Source organism: Nicotiana tabacum, chromosome 24 (assembly GCF_000715075.1).
Source record: "Nicotiana tabacum cultivar K326 chromosome 24, ASM71507v2, whole genome shotgun sequence".
NCBI classification, from domain to species: Eukaryota; Viridiplantae; Streptophyta; class Magnoliopsida; order Solanales; family Solanaceae; genus Nicotiana; species Nicotiana tabacum.
The window spans coordinates 85,863,573-85,884,448 of NC_134103.1; positions in this window are offsets into that span (position 1 = coordinate 85,863,573).

Here is a 20,876-nt window from a genome sequence, read left to right on the forward strand (position 1 = left end):
CCTTTTAGCACATAGTATTAAAATACTATTAGAAATTTTGATCTTAAAATAATAAGTCATGATATTTTTCCTGAATTTACTCCCACGAATCGAGGTTTCGTGGCAGAAATTGAGAACATATATATCTCCTCTTCAAGACCAATAGTATAGTACTCCTTCCAGTCCATTTTATCTGATTTTTTTGTCTTTTTTTATGGTCAAAAATATTAATATTTTTAAATTTCAAGAATAAATATTTTTTTAAAAAAAATTGTCATTGAAGTAAATAGTGTTAGAATATGTGTTTATATTTATTTTTCAATGCAATTGAATTAATCCATCTCAAATTGGTGTTTCACTTCTCTAGTAGTCCACGTACTACTTGTTATGTGATGAGATTTGATTATTTTGTCTTGTTTCCATTTTTATTTCAAACTAAACCTTCTTTTATAAGATAATTCTTGGTGGAAAATGTTGAAAATTTTTGGCTCCATTTTATATTTCATTGACGTTTTTAATTTGAAATTACATGACAAATTGATTCTTGCTGAAAATTTGAACTAGTCGAGTTCTGCCTGTTGCTTCGTTTACTGGGAGATAAACGAGATAAAGGCATTTATTAACCCTTTCTTTAAAAATAAGGTTCTATGTTTTATCAATGTGATACATTACAGCCTACATAAATGACGTATGCCTTACCAAATAATATACACCCCAACTTCAGACAATAATCCAATAAGATCTAAATCATATACACAAAAAATATAAAATAATGTAGGAATATATATAGTATCTGTGATAAAATCTTATCATGTTATCAATTATAATAGCTATCATATAGATTTATCAGTAATTAACTTCAACTTCGTGAGAAACATAATGGTATGACAAAATCAGCCTATTAGACAGTCTTAAGCATTAGAACAAACACAATACTCTTATTTGGGCAAGAGGCCTAATACAAAAACATGAACATAAGTAGCTAGCTAACAAAAACACACACAACAATATTTATTGAAAGTTCAATAAAAACTAAGTAGAGATAGGATAAATATAATCTGCCTTGCACTTGAGATTTCTCTTCAAATTATTATTTCCTTGAGCCCATTAAGTGCCGACTCAAAGGGAAATTGAAAATGCCAAAGGATAGAAGTTGCCCTTTCCAACCAGAAAACCCACCACCAACAGAAGAATCAATGGCCATTTTCCTTACCATCTCCAGTGAGGGACGACCACCCTTTTGCCTGGCAAAAAGGATGGCCGCCCACCAAATAAAGGAGGCCTTCACATGAAAGGGGGAGAGAGGGTTTGTTTCGAAAGGTTTGGCTGAGTTTTTATAAGGGTGGGCTTGGTTCTTTTGTCGTTGGACATGAGGACAATAAAAAAACTCAAAGTGGGATTCAGAAATTAAAATTTATTGAGTTCTATTTTTAGATTTTTATTACCGAATCTATTACACTTTTAAAATTATGAGTTAAAAATTTGAAATTTGTTAAAATTTTAGTTATATAATTCTATAGCATGTGTGGCCAAGCTTCTACAATTAGCTTATTTTGAAAAGTATTCTTTTAAAATTATTTTTCAAAAATAGTTTTGATGAGAAACAATTTGTGTTTGACTATTTAATTTGAAAACTACTTTTAAGCATCAATTGTTGTTTGACCAAACTTTTAAAAAAAATACTTTTAAAATATATTTTTTTCTCAAAAGTGATTTCAAAAGAGTGCTTTTGAGAAGAAATTACTTTTCTGTTTTTCAAAAACTGTTATTAACTTTTGCTCAAAAATACCTTTTTTCGTTCTAAATTCTTAGTCAAACGCCTCAACTTTGGGAAAAAATACTTTTAGTTTAAAAAAAAAATTGACCAAAAAATCTTGAAACTGCTTATTTTCTATATCAAAAATACTAGATTCAGTTGAACCTACAAATTATATTTTACACACGTCTCTGTCCGTACTGACAATATACAATTTTTTTTACACCATCAAATTGTGATGACTTACACCAAAAAATAACTATCTACAGTAATCATGAATTGATAACCTAAAATGCAATAAACAACATATTAAAACCAATTAAAATATACCCTTTTTTTTGTTAGTTATAAGTTAAATATTTAAAAGAATGTGGTGACATGCGCAGGTAGTGTATTGTCACTTTTGGTAAAGGAGTAAAAAGGTAAGTAGGAGTGGGATTGGTGGAGAGGGGTTTGGCAAGTTAAGAATCTTCCTCAGGATATGCCATTGACGCTATCACTGCTCCACGTCACAGATCTCATTTCTGTAATATACTTTTTTCATTTACTCTTTTGACCCCATGGATGTTATTTAAATTGTAACACTTTACTTCTTAAAGCTAGTTATTTGATTATATAGTCAAATTTCTCTATAGCAATTTCGTTTATTCGGATAACTCTTTGATTGCTATAATGAAGTCTTGTTACAGAGGGCATATATTATCAAAACATAATATAAGAATCAGTTTCGAAAAAAACTTAATATTTATAGTAAATGACAATTATATATAAAGGTTGTTATACAAGCAAAAGTTTTGTTCTATAGTTAATTTTAAAGGGTGAAATCATCATGCACGTGGCGTGATTTAGAAGAATGTGAACAAATAATTACAAGCAAAATGTTTTTCTTTTCTTGCGGATATCTTTGAAATATTTTCCAAAACCAAGCTATGTTTGTAATTAAGTGGATATTCAGAATTCTCAATTACAACTCAAGTTTATGGTACTTAGGTTATGGCCTTTTTATGCGCATGTTCAAATTTTGCCACATTTAGCCAGCTTCATGACAAAGTAGGCTGAAATTAGGCTTATAGCCTTTTACACTTCTCTTGTTGATTCGCTAAGCAAGTAACTTAACCTTACCTAACATGGTGTGTTACATTAATTTTTTATTCTTAATTAATTATTAGCTTTCATAAATTTAAGGTTGAAAATATCATTAAGCAAATAAAAGTATTCTCTCTTTAACAACAGCAACTTTTAGATTAGACGTGGTACTAAAGCAGACATAGGTCATGCCGTCATGGTTTGCACTCTTACCATATATTACCTGTTATTCAAAAGAAATCACGTGTTTGGCTTGTAATGAAAAGAACCATGTTGTCACATAAGAGATACCGTAGACATTATTAAATAAATAAAAATGTGTTCTCTCGAGCAGTTTAACCTTTCATATTAGAAGGATACACAATTCAATAAAACTAAGATTGCAAACAAAAACGACACCAGAAAGCTCGCTAATTATCTTGTGCCAAGTGAAATTATCTCTGTTTGAACAACCTCAAGCATATCTGCATTTTCATTTTTCTTTTTTTTTCTTATTGTAATTTGCAAGTGTGAAGCCTCAATGGATATGCATTGTCCTCTTTTCAACACACTTTTAGTGCCACCATAAAAGATTGTCTGTCTGTTTTTTTTTTCTAGCATTTTCTGTACGGAAAATCGAAAACAAAAGCAGTAAAAATATCAACAAAAAAATAAATCGAATTAGGCCACATACTTAGCCATGTTTGAAAATAGTATTTTCAACAGAAAATACACTTAAATAGGTAGGTAATTAGGTATTAGCTGTTGAATTTTTATAGTATTAAATAAAGTTTTATACGCTCTTTCTCAGGTGACACAATCAGTACTATCTCTTGTCCGATCTAACCTTCGATAATTTGTCAAGAATAATATTTTTCTAATTTAAATTTTGTTTGGAGAAAATCTTTGTTACCCCTTTTGTTAGATTGATGACATGTGAAGAAAACAAAGGATACTAACGCCAATCATATTAACGAGCGGTTTTAATTATGGGAGAGTGACACAGTTATCCACAAAAATAAAAACTATTTATCTGTAGCGGATCTAGTCCGTTGGGCTAAAGAATACATGAAGGAAAGGGGTCCATTTGGTATTGGGCCTATTTTGAAGATCTGAATATAGTTTTGTAATTTTTATTTGAGTCCTCTTAGGTTAGTAGTCTTTTAAATTCCCATAAATTATTGTTTTCCTTATAACAACACGTGTATTTTCTTTAGCATTTGTAACGTTAGAATAGTACCTAGTCTGTCATATTTTCATTGGTCCAGTACATTAGTCACAGCTGGTGATAGTAGCTATATAAAGTCCTTAAAATCAGTGTAAAAGGCATCTTTTGGAATGAAAATTTGTCTTTAATTTTTCTATCAATTTAATTTCCTTAAATTTCATCTTTTCAGTAGCTATCATGCTACATTTGGTATCTAGAGCTAGGCTTTCCATCCGAATTCTTTTCAAAAAATGGTAGATAAAGATAAAGCACCTGATGATGGTTGGAAAAATATAGAGCTTCAATTACAAGCTTTTATGAGTGAATCACAGAAAAGAATGGAGTTCTTGGAGAAAAGCCAAGCTCGTTTGAATGTTGAAGTAGCACAAAGGCATGAGGAAAACAATCGACGTTTAGATGTGGTAATAAGCCAAATGGAGTTCGAAAGAAGGATAGATTTAACCACTTCTGGTAGGTCTGTTGTTGCCTTAACCTTGGGTGATTCACCAGCATCAAGAGGAGAATCTTCAATAGGAGGAAGTTTTAGACCAACTCAGTCACCAGTGACACCAGCTTCTTCCTTTGCTGGAAGGGGTATGTCCTTCACTGCAGCTCCCCTCAATCCTAATATAACCTTGCCCAGAAGTCAATTTTTATCTTCATCTATGTATCCCCCAGCCCCCATTTCTCTTACCAACCCAGCTATAAGCACCAATTTTGCTTCATTACCCGTTTCTTTTTCAAACCTAGCTGTGTCAATAAATTTTACAACAACATACCCCAATACTTATGTTAACCCTGTTACCACCCAAGGACAGTATGTACCCACCACTTTCCTTCCCCATTTAGCTTACCAGGCTATTATGAATACTTCTTTTGTGCAACCCAACTCACAAACTAATATTCCAACAAACTCCCTAACACCAAACACAAACAACACTTTCCGAGGGCCAAAGGTTAAGCTAACCTTCCCTGAGTTTGATAGTAATAATCCCCGAGGATGGATTAGGAGGTGTGAGAAATATTTTGAATTATACTAAATTTCACCTAGTGATAAGATGAATTATGTTGCTGTCCACATAAAGGAAAAGATGGATACTTAGTTTGATGTGTATATGATGGAACACAGAGGGGTTATAACTTGGAAAAACCTTTGCTTGGATGTGTGCCGTAGGTATAGGAACATTAGGCCCATGGACATTGTTATTGAGTTCAATAGATTGCAGCAGTGGGCTGATGTGGAGAGTTACTTTAATAAGTTTGAAGAATTAAGATTCTACTTGTTATTAGTTAACACTTCACTCATTGAAGCTTATTTTGTGTATTGCTTTGTTGGTGGGTTAAAATATTATTTAGAACCAATGGTAAGGGCCTCAAATCCTCAAACAATGATGGATGCAGTCAAAATAGCCAAACTCCATGAGAAAACCCTTGCAGCCATATACAAGAAGGTTCAACCACCTAGAAATTCAAACACCATACCTAGAATCACTTACCCTCCAAGCTCAAAAGCATCTGTAACCCAAGTCCCCAAAATCTTACTCCCAGTTGTAACCTACAACCACTTGAAATTAACCAAGGCCCCAACGTTGGAAAATTTGAGGGAAAATAGGTTATGTTACAATTGTCATGAAAAGTATTTTTCAGGACACAAGTGTAGAACCAAAGCACTCAATACTTTAGAATGGAATGAAGGAGAAACAATTGTGGAAGTTGGGGAAAGTTCAGGGGCTAAGAATGAAAAAAAGACAGGGGGAAATGAAAATGAAGTTGAGGTAGGGTAAGTCTAATTGAAGACCAATTGGACGAAGAAGAAGCTGTCATTAGTATGTTGGAAGGCCTATTTCAAAGCCCAACGACTATTTAAATTTTTGGGTTACTTAAGTATAAATCAATTGTCGTCCTAGTAGATTGTGGGACTACTCATAGTTTCATAGACCCCAATATGGCCGAAAGTTTGAACCTAAATATACAACTGTTGCACAGACCCATGAGAGTTAGAGTTGCTAATGGTGATGTAATGTTAAGCAAGGCAATTTGTAGAAAAGTACGTTGGCAAATGCAAGGGAAAGGATTCGAATTTGAATTTAGACTAATGAAAGTGGGAGGTTGTGATTTATTGCTGGGAATGGACTGGAGAGACATGGTAGCTCCAGTAGTTTTGTACACCAGGCCCCACAGTTTTACTTTTATGAGGGGAAGGAGGATGGTGACTCTTATTGGCTATCAAGACTCTTCTAGGTTGGGCCAAAACGATGCACGACTGATATCTGGGCTTCTGCGAAATGGAGGATGCAATTGAGTGGCCCAGACTTTCCATATGGAATCGGGAGGTGATGATTCTGAAAATATTCCAGCCCAAGTGCAGGAGATTTTGAACCAATTTGCATTCATTTTTAAAGAGCCAACTTTATTACCTCCAACTCGTCCTTATGACCATGCAATATAGTTAATTCCCAACTCAAGGCCAGTCAACCAAAGACCTTATAGGTATTCACATGAGCAGAAAAATGCCATAGAGAGGAGCATCAAGGAGATGCTGGAAGCAAAAACAGTGACCCCCAGCACTTCATCTTTTGCTTTACTAGTGATTTTAGTCAAGAAAAAAGATCTTTCATGGAGGCTATGTGTGGACTACCGAAGGTTGAATGATATGGCCATCAAGAATAAATATCCAATTCCGGTGGTGGAAGACCTCCTTGATGAGCTCAATGGGGCTCAATGTTTCTCAAAATTGGATTTAAGGTCGGGATACTGTCAAATACGGATGAAGGAAGGTCATGAACACAAGACAACTTTTAAAATACATCATGGGTTGTGGGAATTCACTGTGATGCCTTTTGGGCTCACTAACGCACAACAACCTTTCAAGCACTAATGCAAAGCATTTTCGGCCCTTACTTAAGAAAATTTGTGCTTGTATTTTTTGATGACATCCTCGTATATAGCTCATCATTGGAACAAAACTTGGAACATCTACTTATTGTGTTTAAAGTATTGGAAGCAAATCAATTGTTTGCCAAGTGGTCAAAATGCAGTTTCGCTCAACCCAAGGTTGAGTATTTGGTTCATGTCATTAATGGAGAAGGTGTGAGCACAGATATGGCTAAGATTAGGCGATGATAAGCTGACCCAAACCTATGTGCATTAAGAGTTTGCACGGATTTCTTGTATTAACGGGATACTATCGAAGGTTCATTAAAAATTATGCAATTATCAGTAATCCATTGACGTTACTATTAAAGAAAGGAGGTTTTGTTTGGAACAAAGGAGCAGATAAAGCTTTTGAGGCTTTAAAGTTAGCTATGACCCAAGCTCCAGTTTTGGCGCTGCCAGACTTCAATGTTCCTTTCGTGATTGAAGTGGATGCTAGTGGGCTAGGTGTCGGAGCAGTCCTCTCATAACATAACAGGCCTATCGCATTTATGAGTCAAGTTTTAAGCCCAAAGCACCTTGGTTTGTCAACATATGAGAATGAACTAATAGCACTTTTGCTAGCAGTAGAGAAATGGAGACATTACCTTTAACCCAATCACTTTGTAATTAGGACTGATCACTTTTGCCTAAAATTCCTAAGAGATCAATGCATCACCACATCTTTACAACACAAAGGAGTGACAAAACTAATGGGGTTAAGCTACGAAATACATTAAAGACAATGGGAAAAAATATGGTAGTAGATGCGTTATCTCGAAGAGGTGAGGAGACCAAAGTGGATGGTCAGATTGCTGATTGTTTGGGTCTAAGTATAACACAACCAAAATGGGCTCAAGAAGTGTTAGATAGCAATATAGGGGATGATGAAGCCCAGGAGTTAATCACTAAAATCAGCATTGACCCAAATGTTGTCCCAGATATTTCCTTGCAAATGGGTCTAATGAGGTTACAAGGCAAAGTGTGAATAGGCAATCAACAAAACTTAAGGTTCAAATTAGTCAATGATATGCATTCATCCGCATGAGGAGGGAACTCATATATTCATGCAACCTACCAAAGACTTAAGTCAATTTTTTATTGGCCCAAAATGATTAATGATGTTAAGTTTGTGATTAGAGAGTGCAAAATATGTCAAAGAAACAAGGATGAAAGTGTGGCATATCCGGGATTGTTGCATCCTTTAACATTTCCTAAGAGGGCTTGGGAACATATTTCAATGGGCTTCATCGAAGGTTTACCAAAGTCGCAAGGGAAAGAAGTCATACTGGTAGTAGTCAACTGTTTCACTAAGTATGCTCATTTTATAGCTTTAAGCCACCCATACAATGCCTCCCAAATAGCTCAAGTGTTCCTAGATTGTGTGTGTAAACTACACGGAATTCCCTGCTCAGTGGTCTCAGACAGAGACCCCATATTTGTGAGCTTATTTTGGCCGGAGTTGTTCAAGAATATGCAGGTGCAACTAAAGCTGAGTGCAACCTATCATCCCCAAACTGACGGACAGACTGAGAGGCTAAACCTCTGTTTGGAATCTTACCTAAGGTGCATGACAGGCCAAAAACCAAAAGAATGGAGCAACTGGCTTTCTTTAGCTGAGTTTTGGTATAACACCAACTTTCAATCCGCTATTGGGATGACATCATTTCAAGCTCTCTACGGATATGAACCTCCGCAGCCCACATTTGAGTTAATTGCTCAATCCAAGGTAGAAACAGTGGATCAATTACTGAAGAAAAGGCAAATAATGAGCAAATAATTGAAGGAAAATCTCATTAAAGCACAAACGCATATGAAACAATACGCGGACAGCAAAAGAAGTGAAAGAGAATTTGAGATTGGGGATCTAGTCTTTATCAAATTACAACCTTACATGCAATCATCCGTAGCTGTGTGGAAGAATTTGAAGTTAGCTTCAAAGGTCTTTGGCCCCTACCCTGTAATTAAAAAGATCAGCCCAGTGGCTTATGAGCTTCAACTTCCAGATAATTCACGTATCCACTATATGTTTCACGTGTCCCAACTCACGAAGAAGCTAGGACCCAAAGTTTTTCCAACAAAAAATCCTCCTCTAAGCACTCCAGATGGTCAATTGGTTGATGAACCTTTAGCAATTGTTGATCGCCGAATAGTTTAAAGAGAAAATCGGGCGGTGACCCAAATGTTGGTACAATGGGCTAATTTAGCTCCGGAAGATACAACTTGGGAAGATTACTCCTTCTTAACCTTGCAATTTTCAGATTTTCAACCTTGATTAAAAAGGTTCTCGAAGGAGAGTGGGATGTAGCGGATCTAGTCCGCTAGGCTAAAGAAGACGTGAAGGAAAGGGGTCCATTTGGTATTGGCCTATTTTGAAGATCTGAATATAGTTTTGTAAATTTTATTTGAGTCCTCTTAGGTTAGTAGTCTTCTAAATTCCCTTAAGTTGTTGTTTTCCTTATAATTTCATTTACTGTTTTCACTATTTTTTTTTATACAATAAGAAAAAATAACTAATATAGTAAATATTTGTTCACCGTTTTTTAAAAATTATAACTAGTATAATATACCTTTTGTCTTTTTTCTTATTTTTAAAATTTAATTATTAAACTGAAATAATATCAGTTATCACTTGATCTAATTCACTGAATATCACGCTGACCGATGCTGAGCATCATAAATTACATAATCAGATTCTAAGAATCACTACGTGATTGCCATGCAAATTTTGATTTTCTTCCCTATAAATATCAGTACACACTCTATCATTAACAGTAACACAACCAGTTATGGAGCAAGAAAATATAATCTACGACCACCAAATCTCCATATATACTAGTTAGAATAGAAATGATCATAAAATATTAGAAAATACAATAAAAGTATAAGTAACAAAAAAGACTTCTAGTACCATATGATACCAATATGGTATACATGTATACCAACAGAGTATATGATTGCTATAGAATATTGATACAACTATCTGCGACTATACTTCTATACCAAAACATTAAAGGATGCAATAAAAGCATGAGAAAATTACATGCTCGCATTGCAAGCTAAATATTCTCAAAGCAACTTGCTCATTCCGTATATTAACAAGGTATATAGTTGTATGAGGTCGTTCCAACAATTACCTATAACTATAAAAACTATTACATAATATACATAATCAATGTCCATCGGCACAAAAAAATTTCCAGCACTGCAAATAATGTTCATATAAATAATTTCAGAATAGTAATCATTTAAAAATGCAGCTAAAACAACCAAAAACATATTCAAACTACCATATGATACCAATATGGCATATAACTATACCAACATGGTATACAGCTTTACTGGTTAATTTTCGGCAACTGTATGACTATACTACTATTACATAACACACATGCATAAAGAGAAAAATAAAAAAAAATAGTGTACCACATATTAATATAATAAAGTATTTCAAGATATTATACTATATTACTATTATTAAAAGAAAATCAAATAGTGTACCAATTAAATGCAGTTAATACAACCAAAAAATGATTCAACTAGCATATGATACCAATATAGTATATAACTATACTAATAGGGTATATAGTTGTACGGGGTCGTTCCAACAACTGCATATAACTATAAAAACTATTATATAATACACAAAATCTATGTCCATAGGTACAAGAAAATCCAACACATCAAAACATGATCATATAAATTATTTCAAAATAGAATTCACTTAAAAATGCAGCTAAAACAACAAAAAAATATTCCAAGTATCATATGATACCAATATGACATATAATTATACCAATAGGGTATACAGTTCTATTAATTAATTTCAGAAAATTATATATGACTATACTACTATTACATAATACACATGCATAAAGAGAAAAATCAAAAAATAGTGTACCACATATTAATATAAGAATGTATTTCAAGATATTGTATTATAATACTATTATATAAAACAAACGCATAAAAAATCAAAATGATTACATAATACACATGCATAAAGGAAAATTAAAAATATTCAAGATATTGTACTATTCTACTATTACTAAGGAAAATCAAATAGTGTACCAATTAAATATAGCTAATACAACCAAAAAATATTTCAATTAACTTATGATACCAGTATAGTATATAACTATACCAACAGGGTATATAATTGTATGCAAAGAGTTTAATTTTTTTTTAATTCAATTATTAAACTGAAATAATATCAGTTGTCACATAATCTAATTAACTCAATGAGAGCTTATGCAAAGAATAATACCTCCATGGAATTCCATTAATGTTAATAAATATTATTATTTATTTATTGAAAATTTGTACAACAATTGGACAAACATTCAGGACAATCCTTTTGAAAATGTGGTATGCACGGCAACCAGGAGTTTCTCCGATCAACTTATTCCTCTTGTCCATTTTTCTCACTGCGAATATCCTATTTTATTTTTATTTTTATTTTTTAAATAATTATTAATATATGTTTCTACAGTCAAAGTACATATCATAGATGGAAAGATAGTCAAAAGTAATGTGATTCAAGTCATAAAATAAAACAAAAAGGGGAATAGATTTGCATTTTCCACATGCCCCTCACGTGGGGTAAAGCAAATAAAAGGGAAAATAGAAAATTGAATAGTTTGGTAATAATTTTATGTTGTATAGGTAGAAATTGTAATTAATTTCTAAGTGGACAACAACAGGTAATTATTTTGGCCTTGACAGGCTAATTATCTAGTGTACTTTTATTAATATTTGGGCAGTACGCAATGCTCTCTGCAATTGTTAATTTTATTACAAAGGTTATTCACCTCGACGAAGTAGTGACGAGGCTAAGACATGTCACTTACATTAACATGTACGCAATAATAATAATAACAATAATAATAAAAATAAATCAGGTAACTCATTTTAACAGTTGAAGTTAACTCGACAGTCATAACCAATTATTATTTCAATCAACTTTCGTTGCGGCATGCAACCTGCCCCAACAATATAATTCCTCAATAAATTTCCGTTGCGGCATGAAACCCGCTTCAACAATATAAACTTTAAATAAATCTGTTGTGGCGTGCAGCCCGATCCCCCAATATAAACTTTAAATAACTCTGTTGCATTGTGCAACCCGATCCCCCAATATATTTATTTTTATTTCCGTTGCGGCGTGCAACCCGATCCCCCCGTATATTTTAACAACTCTTAAACGTAATAAAAATATTCTAATAAATATCACGTTCAATGAGAAACTATTAAGCATCAAGGTATACAATAATTATAATTCATTTATGAAACAAACAATGACAAGTAGTAATTAATTGTGGAAATCTGGGAGAAAATAGGCAGTATAATATTTAATATGCTAAATGTCAAGTAGCAATTAAGACACATAAATCAAATAAGTATGTGACAATTATTATAGAAATTCAATAATTAATATTTAATAAGGAATAAGAGAGAAATAATTATTATAATAATTAATTTGTGTCTTAAAAAAATTTAAGATATTTAAATAATTAAGCAAACAATTAAATTGACAAAGTATAGGCACTCGTCACCTTGCCTATACATCATTGCACATGAAATTCACATAGCAAATAATTCAAGGGTTCTATTCCCTCAAGTCAAGGTTAACAACGACACTTACCTCGCTTCGCAACCAAATTCAAGTTTTCAATACACCCTTGCCTCCAAAATTAGTGTCTGGAATCCTCCAATCTAGTAATAAATAATTCAATATATTCAATACAAATCGTAAGAATTAATTCCATATGAATTTACTAATTTTTTCGGATTAAAATTCAAAATTTATTTCAAAAATCAAAAGTGGGACCCATGTCTCGAATCCCGGAAAAACTCACGAAATCCGAACACCCGTTCCGATAAGAGTTCAGCCATACAAAAATTATCGAATTCCGACATCGGATTGGCTTTTAAGTCTTCATTTTACATTTTTGGAAGATTTTATAAAAATCTAATTTTCTTCCATAAATTCACGGATTTATGCTGTAAATGAGTATGGAATCATGAAATATAATCAATATTGGATAAGGAACACTTACCCCAATATTTTTCCGTAAAAATCACCCGAAAATCGTCTTACCCGAGCTCAAAATCAAAAATGGTAGAAAATGGGTCGAAATCCCATTTATAGAACTTAAGTTCTGTTTGTCCAGGTTTTTACCTTATGCAATCGCGGAAATTCCTTCGCGATCATGTAGCACGTCTTTGCCAAGTTCCATTTTACTCTTCTCGATCGCGGATAATTCTTTGCGATCGTGAATCATATTTTAGCTGCCCAGATTTTTAACTCTACGTGATCGCGTAAATGGTCATGTGATCGCGGAGAACATTTTCTCAGCCTTACGCGATTACGTACTGACTTGTGCGATCACGTAGCACAAATGGCGTGCCCAGCTTCTACCTTCATTCCTTCTACACGGACGCGACCAACTCTACGCATTCGCGGTGCACTAGGAGCTAACCTTCCGCGATCGCGTGCCTATGTTCGCGAACGCAAAGGGTTAAAATCACGGCTCGCAATTTCCTCTTCGTGATCGCGAAGCACCATGTACCAGATGACAGCTGAAGCTCAAAAACCAGATTTTTCAAAATTTCAAAAGGTCTGTAGGCTATCCGAAACTCACCCGAGCCCTTGGGTGTAATGACCCGGCCGGTCATTTTGAATATTATAACCCCATTCTCCTATTTACTGCCCAATTTATGTCTTGAAATTGATTTATGAGTTATCGGGTTAGTTGGTTCGGGTCCGGAAGGAACTCAGAGTGAAATGAGGTACTTAGTCTCATAATTGAAAATTTTAAGTTAGAAAAGTAGACCGGATATGGACCTATATGTAAACGACCTCGGATTTGAATTTTGATGATTCCAATAGCTCCGTATGGTGATTTTGGGCTTAGGAGCGTGTCCGGAATATTATTTGGAGATCCATAGTGGAATTAGGCTTGAAATGCCGAAAGTTGAACTTTTGGGAAGTTGGATCGGGGATTGACTTTTTGATATCGGGGTCGAAATACGATTCTGAAAATTTGAGTACCTCCGTTATGTCATTTATGACTTGTGCACAAAATTTGAGGTAAATCGGACATGATTTGATAGGTTCCGGAGTCGTTTGTAGAAATTAGAAATTTCAAAGTTCATTAGACTTGAATTGGGGTGTAATTCAGGGTTTTAGAGTTGTTTGAGATGATTTGAGGGTTCGACTAAGTCCGTATGATGTTTTAGGACTTGTTGGTATATTTGGTCGAGGTCCCGAGGGGCTCGGGTGAGTTTTGGATGGTTAACGGATCAAAATTTTGGACTTGAACAGCTGCTGGAATTTTCTGATATCTGATGATGTTTTCCTTCTACGTGATCGCGTGAATGAGTCTGCAATCACGTAGGCTTATTTGGTCAGTGGGGGGGTTTTGTTCTACGCGATCGCGTGGGAATATCTGCGACCGCGTAGATTTAATGTGAGGCAGTGGCATTTTGTGCTTCGTGATCGCTTGAAGCGGGATGCGATCGCGTAGCTCTGGAATTTTGTGACTGGCGAACGCGTGAAGAAGGCCGCGTTCGCGTAGAGTAAGTGGAGCGGAGTAGAAGTCATGTGTTTTGTGCTTCGCGATCGCGTGGACTAGTCCGCGATTGCGTATGTCTATGATGTTGTGCATCGCGATCGTGTGGGAAAGTCCGCGATCGCGTAGAGTAAAATCTGGGCGATGAAAAATTGTTCTTCGCGATCACGTGGGAATGTTCGCGATCGCGTAGAGCAAATGTTGGGCATAGAGTTTAAGTTCTGAAATTTTTGACGGATTTGAGTTCGCGAAGAGGCGATTTTTGGGAGTTTTTCAAGGAAAACAATGGGGTAAGTATTCTTAACTCAATATTGGTTAAATTACCCGAATTCATGGTTGTTTTATCATTTAATTGGTGAATTAAGTTGAAAAAGTTTGAAAACCCTCTTATTTTTGACGGACTGTAAATCATGCTTAGGCTATGTGATAGTGCTTAGGCTATGTGATAGTACTGTTGGGACTCACAGAGGTCGCGTACTTGTTTAATTGCCTGCTAAATGCTATATGTACTCAGTCTCAGCTTTTACTTGCACATTTTATCTCAGTCTCTATTATTATTATTGATACATCATATCATTATTGTTTGGGCTGATTTCATGATTATTAAGAGCCCGAGAGACTGGAGAGATTTATGATTGAGTGAGGTCGAGGGCCTGATTGTGAGATATTGATACTATAGCACGTGAGTTGGTCGTAAAGCACGTGATTGGCCGTGCGGATCCTTATATTATACTATAGCACGTGAGTTGGCCGTGCAGCACGTGAGTTGACCGTACGGATCCAGATAGTTATATTATGGCACATGAATTATTTGTGCAGCACGTGAGTTGTCCGTGCAAATTATAGCACTTGGGCTGTAGGATCTCCTCCGGAGTCTGTACACCCCCAGTGAGTGCGGGTACCCATTGAGAGTGAGTGATGAGGGTTGGGAGCCCAGTGAGTGATTGTTGTCCTAAGAGGTTGTACTTGATTTCCATTTGTTGTTGCACTTAGTTGCTATCTGTCATTGCTGTGAAATCTCTGAAATATTTTTATCTACGGATTACATGAATAGGAACTGTATAAAAATTGATTTTACATCAAACTGCCAGATTTGATAACATGTCTATTCTTTGCTGGAATTACCAGAAATTAACCATAACTGTGCAGCTCGTTTCTATCTTCAGTTCCTTATTTATTATTGTTACTTGCTGAGTTGGTTGTACTCATACTACATCATGCACTTCATGTGCAGATCCAGGTGTTCCCGGACATAGTGGGTGTTGATCCTTTCGTGCGGTTGATTTTCAGGAGATTTTGAGGTAGCTGTCGTGTTCCGCAGACCTTATCTCTCCTTCTCTATCTCTTTGTTACTGTATTTGGTCTCAGACTATTATAGACTATATTTTCCAGACTTGTATTCATATTAGATGCTCATGTACTCATTAGCACCAGATTTTGGTGAGTGTTTGTATTGTATTTAAATATTATATTTTCAACCTTAAAGACAAATTTTGATTTATTGAGATTATCGGCTTGCCTAGTATCGAGATAGGCGCCATCACGACAGGTTGAGATTTTGGGTCGTGACAAGTTGGTATCAGATCCTAGGTTACATAGGTCTCACGAGTCATGAGCAGGTTTAGTAGAGTCTTGCGGATCGGTACAGAGACGTCTGTACTTATCTTCGAGAGGTTGCAGAACCCTTAGGAAAATTTCACTTTCTTGTATTCTGTCGTGCGAGTTTATTGATTCTGGAAACTAAATTTCTGCTATTCTATTCTCTCACAGATGGTGAGGACACGTACTACCGGATCGGATGGTCAGCCACCAGTTAGGGCCGCGAGAGACCGAGGCCGAGGTAGAGGTCGAGGTGTATCTTGTACCACAGTTGGAACAGCACCTGTGGTACCACCAGTTATTCTAGCTCAGGAGCAGATTCCAAATATAGTTGAGCCGATACGATCAACTCAGGCACCAGCTGTGGCCATTGAGATTACAGGCATTCAGTAGACTTTGGCCCAAATATTGGCAGCATGCACTGGTCTTGCTCAGGTGGTTTCGACTCAGGCCGCACCTGCTACTTCTCGGGCTGGGGGAGGTACTCACACCCGTGTTGCCCTGTACTCCAGACCAGGTAGTACAGGGACTTCAGATATCGGGAGCACTACCAGCCCAGCCGGTTATAGTTGCTCAGGCCCTGGTAGTTTCTGTTATGGCAGATGATAAGCAGAGAAAACTTGAGAGATTTGAGAGGCTTCGACCTCCACCATTTAGCGGTAATGAGTCAAAGGATGCTTATGATTTTCTGGATAGGTGTCAACGGATGCTTCAGACATCGGGTATTCTGGAGACTAGTGGGGTCTCATTCGCTACTATTCAGTTTTTTGGGTCTACACTCAGATGGTGGGAGACTTACTAGAGATGTAGACTTGTTGGCGCAACACCCCTTACTTAGCATCAGTTCTCCGTGGTCTTTTTGGAGAAGTTCGTACCTCAGTCCCGCAGAGAAGAACTGCGCAAACAGTTTGAGCAGCTTCACCAGGGTGATATGTCCGTGACGCGGTACGAGATGAGATTTTCTGAGTTGGCTCGTCACGCAGTCTGGTTGGTTCCCACAGATAGGGAGAGGATTAGGAGGTTTATTGATGGCCTCACATATCAACTGTGGTTACTTATGACCAGAGACAGAGTATCTGGTGCTACTTTTGATGAGGTAGTGGACATTGCTCGGTAGATAGAGATGGTTCGTAGATAGGAACGTGGAGAGAGAGAGGCTAAGAGGCCTCGTGGTCCGGGTGATTACAACGGTGTTCCTTTAGGGGGTCAGTTTCACCGTGGTAGGAGTCGTTCTTACAGACTTGCTCAGACGGGTCGTCCAGCTCATCGTGGTGCATCAGCTAGCCATGGTTCTTACAGTGCTCACTAAGCGCAGTCTTCATTCAGTGCACTACCAGCGCAGAGTTCTCATCATGCCTCATCCGCACAGGCTTCTGCAGGTCATTCCTCGGGTTATCAGGAGCAGCAGTTCCGTCAGAGGAGGGGTTGTTTCGAGTGCGGAGAATTTGGTCATTTCAAGAGAGAGTGTTCTAGGCTGTTGAGTGGGGTTTCACAGTAGAGTTCTCGACTGACGGCACCAGCACCAGTAGTTACACCACCCGCCCTACCATCTCGGGGTGGGGGTCAGGCAGCTAGGGGTCGCCCAAGAGGGGGAGGCCGATCAGGAGGCGGGCAGGCTCAATTCTATGCTTTTCCTTCCAGGCCAGATGTTGTTGCCTCAGACGCAGTGATCACAGGTATTGTTTCAGTGTGCCATAGGGAGGCTTCTATATTATTTGACACTGGTTTCACTTATTCATATGTATCATCATATTTTGCTCATTATCTGGATATGTCATGTGATTCCTTAGTTTCACCTGTTTGTGTATCTACACCGGTGGGCGATATTATTACTGTGGATCGTGTGTATCAGTCGTGTGTGGTAAATATTAGGGATCTGGAGACTAGAGTTGATTTTTTATTACACGATATGGTTGATTTCGATGTAATCCTGGGTATGGATTGGTTGTCTCCATGTCATGCTATTCTGGACCGTCACGCAAAAATCGTGATGTTGACGATGCCGGGGTTGCCAAAGGTTGAATAGAGGGATTCTCTAGATCTTGTTCCTAGTAGGGTAATTTCTTATTTGAAGGCCCAACGTATGGTTGGACAGGGATGCTTGTCATATTTGGCCTTTGTGAGAGATGTTGATGCAGATGCTCCTATTATTGATTCAGTACCGGTCGTGCAAGACTTTCCAGATGTATTTCCTGCAGACCTGCTGGGTATGTCACCCGACAGGGATATTGATTTCAGTATTGACTTGGCGCAGGGCACTCAGCCCATTTCTATTCCTTTGTATCGTATGGCACCAGTTGAGTTAAAAGAATTGAAAGAAAAACATCAGGAACAAGATGCAGGGCAGGCTATATGTACCTAATGTAGATAGTTTGCGTGAGCTGATTCTCCAAGAAGCTCAAAGTTCGCGGTACTCTATTCATCCAGGCACCGCAAAGATGTATAAGGATTTGAGACAGCACTATTGGTGGAGGCGGATGAAGAAATATATAGTTGGGTTTGTATCTCAGTGTTTAAATTGTCAACAGGTAAAGTACGAGCACCAGAGACCGGGCGGATTGCTACAGAGACTTGAAATTCCGGAGTGGAAGTGGGAGCGTATTACCATGGACTTCGTAGTTGGACTCCCACGGACTTTGAGAAAGTTTAATGTTGTTTGGGTGATAGTAGATCGATTGACCAAATCTCTGCATTTTATTCCAGTCGGTACTAATTATTCTTCGGAGCAGTTGGCTGGGATTTATATTCACGAGATTGTTCGCCTATACGGTGTACCGGTGTCCATTATTTCAGATCAGGGTACGCAATTTACCTCACAATTTTGGAGGGCAGTGCAGTGAGAATTGGGCACACAGGTTCAGTTGAGTATAACATTTTACCCTCAAACGGACGGACAGTCCAAGCGCTCTATTCAGATATTGGAGGATATGCTACGCGCTTATGTCATTGATTTTGGGGGTTCTTGGGATCAATTTCTGCCACTCGCAGAGTTTGCTTACAATAATAGCTACCAGTCAAGCATTCAGATGGCTCCGTATGAAGCTTTATATGGGAGACGGTGTCGGTCTCCGGTGGGTTGGTTTGAGCCTGGTGAGGTTAGGCTATTGGGTACTGACTTGGTTCAGGATGCTTTAGAGAAGGTCAAAGTGATTCAGGAATGGCTACGCACGACACAGTCTAGACAGAAGAGTTATGCCGACAGGAGGGTTCGTGATGTTGTTCACATGGTTGGGGAGAAGGTGCTGCTCAAGATTTCACCCATGAAGGGTGTGTTGAGGTTCGGGAAAAAGGGCAAGTTGTTCCCTCGGTATAGTGGGCCTTTTGAGATACTTAAGAAAATTGGGGAGGTGGCTTATGAACTTGCTTTGCCACCTAGTCTATCAGGTGTTCATCCAGTGTTCCATGTATCCATGCTCCGAAAGTATGTTGGGGATCCGTCTCACATTCTGGATTTTAGTACAGTACAGCTGGACGGTAATTTGACTTATGATGTGGAGCCGGTGGCTATTTTAGACCGACAGGCTCGAAAGCTGAGGTCAAAGAACATAACATCAGTGAAGGTGCAGTAGAGAGGCCAGCCAGTCGGAGAAGCTACTTGGGAGACTGAGCAGGAGATGCGGAACAAATATCCATACTTATTTGAGACTCCAGGTATTATTCTAAACCCGTTCGAGGACAAATATTTATTTAAGAGGGGGAGAATGTAATGACCCGCCCGGTTGTTTTGAATATTATAACCTCGTTCCCCCATTTACTGCCCAATTTATGTCTTGCTATTGATTTATGAGTTATCGGGTTAGTTGGTTTGGGTCCGGAAGGAACTCGGAGTGAAATGAGACACCTAGTCTCATAATTGAAAATTTAAGTTAAAAAAGTGGACCGGATATAGACCTATATGTAAACGATCTCGGATTTGAATTTTGATGATTCCAATAGCTCCGTATTGTGATTTTGGTCTTAGGAGCGTGTCCGGAATATTATTTGGAGGTCCATATTGGAATTAGGCTTGAAATGCCGAAAGTTGAATTTTTGGGAAGTTTGATCGGGGGGTTGACTTTTTGATATCGGGGTCGAAATCCGATTCTAAAAATTTGAGTACCTCTGTTATGTCATTTATTACTTGTGCGCAAAATTTGAGGTAAATCGGACGTGATTAGATAAGTTCCGGAGTCATTTGTAGAAATTAGAAATTTCAAAGTTCATTAGGCTTGAATTGGGGTGTAATTGAGGGTCTTGGCGTTGTTTGAGGTGATTTGAGGGTTCGACTAAGTCCGTATGATATTTTAGGACTTGTTGATATATTTGGTTGAGGTCTCGAGGAGCTCGGGTGAGTTTTGGATAGTTAACGGATCAAAATTTTGGACTTGAACAACTATTGGAATTTTCTGATATCTGATGATGTTTTCCTTCTACGCGATCGCGTGAATGCGTATGCGATCGTGTATGCTTATTTGGTCAGTGCGGGGTTTTTGTTCTACGCGATCGTGTGAGGATATCTGCGATCGCGTAGGTTAATGTGAGGCAGTGGATTTTTGTTCTTCGCGATCGCGTGAAGCAGGATGCGATCGCGTAGCTCTGGAATTTTGTGACTCGCGAAGAAGGTCGCGTTCCCGTAGAGTAAGTGGAGCGGAGTAGAAATCAAGTGTTTTGTGCTTCGCGATCGCATGGACTAGTTTGCGATCGCGTATGTCTGAGATGTTGTACATTACGATCGCGTGGGAAAGTCCGCGATCGCGTAGAGTTAAATCTGAGCGATGGAAAATTATTCTTCGCTATCGCGTGG